Below are 10205 nucleotides of genomic sequence, written 5' to 3'. Positions count from 1 at the left end.
ATAATAATCTCGCCATATTTTAAGGATAAACATAGCTAGTTTAAATGAAATTAAATAGTATGAATTAAACTGTTAATTTTATGGTTTTACTTATATCCACTTCATGAGAGTAGCTTGGACCTTTCATTTTAGTTACTATTGATTGCTCTTGTTCATATATTCTTACATATATTGAGGATTGGATGATATATTCTGACACTATTTTGATATTTATATATGTGAATATATACTCATATATATGATTATAAGAAATAGGATATACTCATATATAGGTATATACTCATAGAGGTGGATAGATAATTAGGGAGAGATTTGTTAACAAAATCTGCAATGATGGCCTTCAATATCTATATGTGTAGACTTATATGAACTAAGAGTATCAATAGCAACTTTTATTAGTCCTGCTAGTTGTTAAAATATACTCGTATGTCACTTGTTGCAGTGCTATCTATACATGAAAGATTAACTGACATTCTACTAACTACGGGTAATAAGTGGCATGCATGTAGAATATGCTAGGTGAGAATTAAAGATAAATTTTGTCATGACACTCATCCATTTCTATTACGCTCTTAGTATAAATTTTACATGGCCGAGTATGTTAGCTGGACATGGATACAGGCATGACAGAATCCCCTTTATCCCCTTTTGTTATTGTATCTTGGATATCATCCATTATCAAGGATAGCATCCGGACACAACAACAAAAGGAAGTAAATAGGTGATTCATAACTATGGACGACCATTGTTCAAAAAGGGAATGATCTAAGAACTTTGTTTATGATTATATCATATCTACTACTTTTTACTTGTAGATAAATGAGGTTAAGGATTTAGAAACACTAAAGAAGGAAATTGAAACACTCTGTTTATATTTTTCTGTTTAGATATGGGAATGGCAGTTCCAATTGGATAAATGGCTGTGGAATAATCCTAGACTAGAATATAAAATATAGTATTTAAAATAGGAAATTAAATTTTACTAACAATCTTGGCAAGTGGTATGAATACTAACCATGCAGGAGGAGCAATGCCATCTTTAACAAAAGAAAGGAAGACAGTTGGGCTAAAAAGGCTTATAAACAACATTTAATCAAAGCACAAACTCAAGACAAGTCACAAGGAGAACAGTGATAATTGTAATAGGTTAAAAGGGGCTTGTAAGGGAATGAAAATATCTTCCCACCTGATCACCCTTAGCTCGGGGTGCTATTGTAATTTTTTAAAAATATGTTCATATGTGTAATAGCTGTAGAATTTTCTGGACTTTGGTCCCAAGCAAGGCCGGAGGTTTTCTCGCCTCCACTCTTTCCTACTGGGGCCCGCACGAGTGGAGTGATGTAAACTTTAATTAATGATTAATAAAATTTTCGTCTTCGGCCTCTTACCGATCAAAAAAAATAATAATAAAATTAATCTTAAACTTAATTATTAAGTATTAGTTTAATATAAATATTTCCTGTAAATAAATAGTTTATTTTTTATTTCATTTAAGTTAAATAACCCAAAAAACCTATCATTCCAAAAAATCCTCTCCTATAACACCATTCTTTTAAAAATTGAAGATAATAAATTTCTACAAGGTGGTAAGTTTAAAAATATATGTGTCTCACATTTATTAAAATTAAATTTATTAGGGTTCAATGTTGCCTACAACAAGTACTTATAATGTTCAAGTAATTGGAGTACTTTTCAGGTTGGGTGGTTGGGTTTGATAGTGAGATTTATAAGGTAATTGATTTTTATTTTTATTTTAATAATAAATATTGTTAAATGGTGATGATTAAGTGATTTGTTAATAGAATACTTTGTAGTTCGATTAGTTAATTTATAAATGTTGAAGAAACTAAGGGTGGGTCCCCATGCGGTTGCTTAGCTTATTTTGGCTAGCAACTGTTGCTCAACTTTTTGTGCAGCAATTTGTAAAGTTGGTGACTTATTTTGCCTAGCAGTTGCTGCTCAACTTTTTGTGTAGCAATTTGTAAAGTTGGTGACCCCATGGACAATCAAATTTGATGCTTGTTTTAAATAGTCCTCTTAAATAAATTTTTTAAATAATTTTTGAATAATATTTCTTGCAAATAAAATCTAGAGGCAAAATTTAAGACAAATAAATGGGAAAAGAAAAAAATGAAAAGGAGCCATGTGTCATTTTTTATTTTTTTCAATAAGCAATTGCTTGTGTGGCAATTTGTAAAGTTGGTGACGCCATGGACAATCAAATTTGTTGCTTGTTTTTAAATAGGCCTCTTAAATAATATTTTAAAATAAATTTTTAATAATATTTCTTGCAAATAAAATCTAGAGGTAAAATCTAAGACAAATAAATAGGAAAAGAAAAAAATGAAAAGAAGTCATGTGTCATTTTTTTTATAAGCAATTGCTTAGTTCCATCCCTTACTCTTTTCTTCGGCTTATTTTCAATTATTAAGTAGTAGCTACTCCACAAAAGTAAGAAAAGATTCCAAATTTTTCTTTTCCCATGATTAAAAAATTACATGGGGACACCTTCCCTGCTTAAAAATAAGCAGAAAATAGACTTAAGTAGCTGCATTGGGACATGGGGTAATAATTTATTAAAATTAGAAGATAACTTTTTTAGTAATGAAAATTGTAAATATTTAAAATAAATAAATTCAAATAATTAATTATAAATTGGTTTTTTCTCTCTAAAATACAATCTTGAGGGTTGTTTTAATTATATTGATAAAATAATGCATCTTACATTGATTTGGGCATAAAAAATAAATATTTTGTCAACCATCCTCAACATAATAGTCTAGATTAATTATTCTAATCCTACACTAGCTAGTATTAATAACAAAACTTGGTAGACTCTTACATGGAGAAAATTAAATAAATAAATCCATGACATAGAAATATATCTAATAAAAATTTAAAGAATTATCAATATATTTTGTTCCCGAGCAATAGTCAATGAATCATTGATACTTTATAGTAGAGAAGCACAAGATGAGAGGATATTTTATAATTGATACATAGTTATGTGTTTGGTTGTATGGATATTTATTCAATAGGTAAGTCTATGTATTATGTATCATTTATTAATAATTTATCTTTGTATTATTTTGTGTATTTTCATGGGAGAAATTCTTAGATATTTCTCTAAGGAGTTTAGGCATGTTGTTGAGAATTTAAACAATAAGAAAATCAAAGTTCTTAGGATAAATAATGATGGTTAATTCTATTCTAGAAGGTTTTAAATATTTTATAAACATACTAGAATTATGACACAAATGGCAACTCCTCCTAAACCACAATAGAATAGATTGGTTGAAATATTGAAGAGAACCTTGTTAGATATAGCCAAATGTATGTTGAATAGAGTTGGTCTAAGATAGGAATTAGGGATTGTGGAAATATGTACCATATGGTACTTGTTTTTTGGTCGATAAAGGGCCAAAGTTGATATGTATTAGATTTAAAACTAAATAAACATCGAGAATATTTGAGATTTTTTAAAGAAAATATAATCTCATTTTTGTGAATAGAGAGTGACATTCTAAAACTATTTCTATCTATCTAAGATCATAGGTTTGTAGCCATTACAAAAGCTTACAAAAATCAAATTTTAATGATAATATAGAGAGGCTATATAAATATTTTGAATTTTTTTCAAAATCTACTCAAAAAAACTCTAATCGATTATGCTTCTATATCATTATGAAATCAAATAAAAGTCAAAATTGTGAAAAACAGTACATATAACACAAGAAAATAAGCTTGAGCACCTTCGACCTTAATCCTCTGAAATGTGAAAAGTGGAAGGAGTAACATACCCAGATCCTGAAACAAGAAATATTATCATTAATCCAGCACCTAGAGTGACCCTGTGATTGCCTATATTTGCATATTTAATATGAATGAAGGATGTGAGTGATTCCTCAAGGAAACAATCCTCTTCATCTCGTAGCTCTAGACCTTGTTCTTTTAAAAATATTTCTTGAAGCTTGGCCACCCACTCATCAACCTTATCCTCTGCTAGTATTGAAGCAATTTCAACTTCTTGCAAGTACTCCCTAATCCAATTATCTCCTTCAATATCCATAAGGTAGAATAATTTCAATATAAAATTTGTATTCTTTTTAATTTCAAACTTCCTTTCTTTAGAGGGCTTCATATCGTCTATAAACAAAATAGGGAAACGAGGAGGGGTTTTTCCATCCCTAATTATCACCATAGAATCTTTAGGGAGTGGGATGGAAAAATTTCCATCAATGTTTCTAAGAACCCTTCCCAAATCACCCAACAAACCTTCCTTGAAAACCTTACTACAAATCTTTTATGTTTTATCTTTTGATAGTCCCACATGAAGAAAAGTAGCAATAAACATTGCTAGAATCTCTATATTAACCCTATATTTCTGGTCTTCTAAAAGAAATTATTCTCCTAAAATCCTTTTAAACTTCCTAACAACTAGAAAGTGTAAGAGATTCGTGACTTCTTGCATCCTTCTTTCCTTAATTTCATTGTCTTTTAAAGGCCTACATACAAATTGGAGATTCCTTCACCGCTACACAATTCTAGCCCTCTTCCACAATCTTATAATTCCTTCTTCAAAGCTCCTAGAGGACTTTGACAAAATGAATAGAAATTTTTAAAAAACAGAGAAACAAACTGATATAAAACTTGCACGAGAAGCCACTTAATGAATTAACTAATGACTATAGCTATATCTTCCACACTCGTGCCAACTTTATCACTCAATTTCTCCAATTAAAGTCCTCTAACTTGACATCAAAAGAAATAAAATAATAATCTCTCCCTCCACTAACTTTAACCATCACCTTGGCTAAAAAGAATGTGGCTATCCGCCATCTCCACCAAATAAAAGTCTATACTGCAATCCCAAAGAACATTCAATGTGATTGTCCCAACCCCTGACATTCCCTAATAACTTAGCTTTCTTGATAGGTTTCATATTCAAAAAAAAAAAAAATTTGAAATTCCAACCTCAGACGGACTTTCATCTCTCTCAATCACTTTTGGTATGTCGAATTCAAATAGATAACCTCAATCCACCACTTTGTGTTACTTGAAAAATAGGTCTCATACTTTGGTTTTGGAAAATAAGAAACCGTACAAACTAATGGATTAGTAAAAAATAGTTGTAATATATTTGAAGGTCTTTGACTTTGAGGAGTTTATTCAAGTTTCAAAGGAGAGATTGTTTAAGTTGGATTGTAAAGTAAAAATGTGTTTTTTCATTGAATATAAAAAAATGTTTAAGGCTACAAACTTTGAAATCTAAAATCACTAAAAAAATTATACTCAATGGTTGTTACATTGAAGAAACTTAAATTCTTATTCAATTAAGAATCATTCAATTAGAATGAGATATAGAAGGTATATTTTGAATCAATATTAATGTTTCTAAAATGTTTTTCTATGTTACATATATAGTGTAAAAGATTGTCATGAGTTTAGCATTAATGAATATCATTATAAGGTAATATATTACTTAATGTAGAAAAATATAAAATAAAGTTCATATTGATTTTTCTTTCTTGTAAATTAATTTTATATTGTTGAGAATAAAAAAAAATTGACAAAAAAATATGCATTGGAATAGGTTGTGTGAAAACTATATAGAATGTGCCCATTTATAATATAGTTGTGACTAGCTAAGAAAGCATTTAAAATCTATGAAAAATATATGAATTTTTTTTCCCAAAATGAAAAGGAATGTTATTATATAAATAAAACATTAGAATAAAATGGACAAATAAATTTAGTTAATCCTTTTTTTTTAAACAAAGGAGATAGTAAAATAAATTTAATTATAACCATTCAATGTTTAAAATAGGTATTAATAAAGAATATATGTAAAAATAAGGCTAGAAAGTGCTAAAGTTATATTATACATTAACTCTTTTGATGGTAAATGATATTATAATTTCCTTAAATCAAAAGGTTATGGTTAGAAATGATGAAGATGATTTAGTTCTAATTAATAAAAGTGGGATAGGATTGAACCCTTAAATATCCACTAAATAGAAACACCTATGGCACATGAGAAGTCTACAACCAGTCAAAAAATAGACTACCAAAACATGTTAGAAACCACCAGACAACTAACCAAAGACCAAAGACAACTAAAAAGGAAAAAACAAACAACCACCAACCAAGGACACAAAAGGATGGTCTACTAGATGGGGGAACTACTCTCTTGCTAATCTTTACACAAACCTATGACTTTATCAAAAAAAGAAATCTTTTTGTTAGAGCCCTTTATAGAGACTAGAGTGCTAGACTCAAAGGTATCCTTGACCAGTGAGGCAAGGGGATCCACCATTGTAGAGGGAGACTACATATGTCTTCCTCCTTAATAGAAAGCAAGAAGATCAAATTCCTCGAAGCCATCTCCTAGCTCAACATAGAAATTCCCTCTTTTCTCTCCAGGACCTCTTGGCTTTCTTTCAGCTCTGCCACTGCATTTCCTTTATCTCTCTAAGATAGCTTCTCACATAGATCATTCAACGTCACCTCAACCTTGTCACATTTTTCAAGTTTGCCAACCATATCACTAGTAGCCTTCCAAACCCTATCATCCTTCCATATACCTAATAGGTCTTCTCTATTATATGCACTTTGTTGTCATGAAACCCCTTCTCCAATCTTGAAAAAACTATTATACCCACTTTACAGCCTCAAAATCCCTTCTTTGTAAGACCCTTTCAGCTCCTTAGGAAAGCTTATTCCTTCTAGCGATAATCCAATAACAATATTTATCGTGTTTAGAGAGACTTTAAAGGAAACTACATTGATTTTCAGCTCACCCTTTTTTCACGAATGAGAAAATTTCTCAAAGAGATCAAAGATCAAATCCCTGCATGCCTTCAACATAACTAGCTAGCTTACCCTTAAAAACTTTCGACCATAGTTTTGCATTATTTTTTAAATCATCATAGCTATTAGGTTCGATTTGAATGAGGTCACCCCTATAGATACCACAGAGAACCTAGCAGTGAAAACCAATGAATGAAAACAAAATCTAGCAATATGAAAAAGACAATGCTTAAAAGGGTTGGGTAAAGTGCAACTACAATTTCAATGAGATGTTTGTCGCCTATACATGAAATGATTACAAGAAAAAAGACATTCTTTAGATTATACCTCATCATGAGTCTTGATGTCATTAAAGATAGCAACACAAACCATATCAAGGATATCATAAATATCCATCCATATTTTCAAATGATTGGAAAATGGGCCCAAAGAAGCTAGCCTATCAACAAATTTACTCCCTTATCTTTTTTTGTATGCCTAAAACTAGTGTGGGTCATACCACAAGTTAGGTCCCTAAACTTAGAAATAAAGTGATTACATTTCTAGTCAGGTGTCGCCTCAACTCTAAGCATTAAAATATTGTTTTTTTTTAATCACCTTCTATGATGATTCGACTATACCCTCTTTCTTTCACAATAACTAAACCATAATAAGTCACTACCAACTTTGCAACACTAGAAGTTCACATCCCAAAGTTGATTGCATAGGCTAGGACCAAATTGCCTCCATCAAATGACACCACGCCTACCCTCTTGACCTAGATTTCCATTAGAAGAACCATCAAAATTCAATTTTAGCCAACTAGAGTTAATGGTGATGAAGATGATCTAGTTATCTTTTCAATTATTTTCCAAACAAATTCTTCTATATAGTGTACTTAGGATTTAGAGGATATATAAGTTTAAATATATTTCTCATCTATTTGAACATTACAAAATATGACACCATCAATTGGACATTCAAAATAAGATTACTATAAGTTTTGAGAAATTTAGACAATAAATGATAAGAATATAAAATAATCTAAAGATGAAGAGAATGTCAAAAGTGACATATTTTAATTTAAATAAATTTCATTTTATATAAAGAATTAATTGTTATAATAGATAGAAACTATTGTAATAAGCATTTTTGGTTGAGTTTGTAAAAGTTTAAACACAAAAGGAGCTCTCATTTTACAAACCAACCATGTAGTTATTAGTTGGGGCTTAAAATTATATTATTGAGAATGGAAATAAAAAATTATACAAAATAAAAAATATTAATTAAAAAGATAATTTTATTGAAAAGATTAATAATTTCAAAACATTTTTATGATTTATTTTAAAGTTTATTTTATCACGGATAATTTATAAAATTATTTGATAAGAAAAATTATCTAAATAATTTAATAGATTCTATTTATTCAAAACATCTTAAACAAACATTAAATATTATTTACCCTAGTTAATAGGGATACAAAAGTTAATCTTCCTCCTAATCCACAAGAGAAGATGAAATGGAGAGAGAGACTGAAGAAAGGTGGATCAAGGTGAATTTTGATGAGGCATCAAGAGGCAAACTTGGTTTAAGTGGAGCTAGGTATATAGCTAGAGATCGTAAGGGAGAAATACATAGTGAAATATCAAAACATCTAGATGTCACAGCAAATAATAAAGCAAAGTTTAGAGTGGCACTACTTGGTCTTAAGTGTAGACAAGAGGCTAAAGTCATGAGAACATATCTTGAAGGGGATTCCTTCATTATGGTTAATTCTATTAGATAAAAATTTATTCTGAATTGGAAATTGGATAGATGGTTGAGGCCAATTAGAGAAGCAATTAGGAGGTTTGATGAGTTCAAACTAACTCATATATACCAAGAGAGGAAGCGAGAAGCTAATGAACTAAAAAAAAAGTGGTTGAGATGGTGAGAGGGGACAACTAAGGTGTGATGTGGTAGAGGTCATGTTGAGTGGCATAGGTGAGTGGGACATTAGATAATAACCTTAGCGCTTTTCCTTAGGCATTGGTGACTTCCTAGTTATAGTGCTCTCCTTGATTTTTTATAGCATATGATGATAATATATAGTGTAATTGTAGATTTAGGTCATCCCAAATTTTGGGTATGTATATTATTGTGGTTTTGGGGTGTATAGGGTGGTTACAAAGACTCTGGTAGTTAATAGCTTATGGTATGGGACATTTTGATAGGCAAGTCTATGGTCTCTTTTATCGATTGTAATATTACATTTTGATTAATATCAAGGTCTAGCCCCATAAAGATTTTGTTTAACAATCAAAAGCATATTTTAAATATTATTTAAAAATAAAATAGAATATTCAGTAATTAATTTTATATAATTATTAATAGTAAATTTTGAAAAAATAAATAAATATGAATAATATAATTAACATTGTGAATATTTGATCCCTGCATCTTTTTGGTGTGGTCTTTCTGAGTTTTCTCTTGCAAATTGTGAGTGCTTTTATGGATCTATTATTTTCAAGAGATTCTCTGGTGTTTCACAGGTTGTCTTCCTTCCTTTTCTCTCATTTTGTCTTATTGAGGTGGACTACTCTTCTATAGAGGGGAAGAGTTATGGGCAAAGTTTGGTGGGAAGGCTCCTGAAGGGGGTATTGGATACCTTTATGTTCGAGGTTGGATGTGCTCCTATGTTAGTCTCTTTGCGGATGGGTTTCTTTCCCTCTTCTCCTTTAGAGGTGGAGATTTTGGTGAAGTTTATTGACATAGAGTCTCGCTGGTTCTGGCCTCTATTTCTGATCAAGGTTTTGGGAGCCTTTTCAAAACCCTTCTCTCCAACTAAGCTTCATGTGAATATTTGTTCCAAGTTGCTGGTCTTTGTTTTGGGAATATCTGCTTCATTTTCTCTGTGCTTGGTCTCTTTCCTTCCAACTTCTATTGAGGTGGTTCCCTTTCCTATAGAGGTGGAGAGGTGTTGTGCTGGAAGGTGGGTTCTGATCAGATGTTGGGTGGTGATGGATGCCCTCTTGTTGGTTATGGGAGCCACTTTAAAACCCAGTTTGAAGGTTTGGGATGCCTTTCAAAATCCCCCTCTTGGTTGTTGCTTTATGTTTATTTTATTGATGCATGGTTCAAGTTGTGGAAGCCTCGTAAAACCCACAAGTAGGTTGGATGCTAGTAGTTTTCAAGGGCCCAGCCTGGCCACTTGTTGTTTTGGTTTTTGGTTAAGGATAGGTTTTGTTTTTGGCAACCTGAGGTCTATGTTGCAAGTTAAGGGAGCCTAGGAAAACCCTTCTCTGCTGGTTTTGGGGGCCAGTTCAAAACCCAGGCTGATAGTTAGGGGAGCCTTTCAAAACCCTCTGGATCCTAAATGTATGGCTACCTGTTGTAGTCTAGTGTCTTTGAAGGTTATGGGTGCATGGAACACCCAT

Source organism: Cryptomeria japonica, chromosome 5 (genome assembly GCF_030272615.1).
Source record: "Cryptomeria japonica chromosome 5, Sugi_1.0, whole genome shotgun sequence".
Classification (NCBI taxonomy): Eukaryota; Viridiplantae; Streptophyta; class Pinopsida; order Cupressales; family Cupressaceae; genus Cryptomeria; species Cryptomeria japonica.
The sequence above is the reverse complement of the archived record's forward strand: the minus strand, read 5'-3'. Positions refer to the sequence as shown.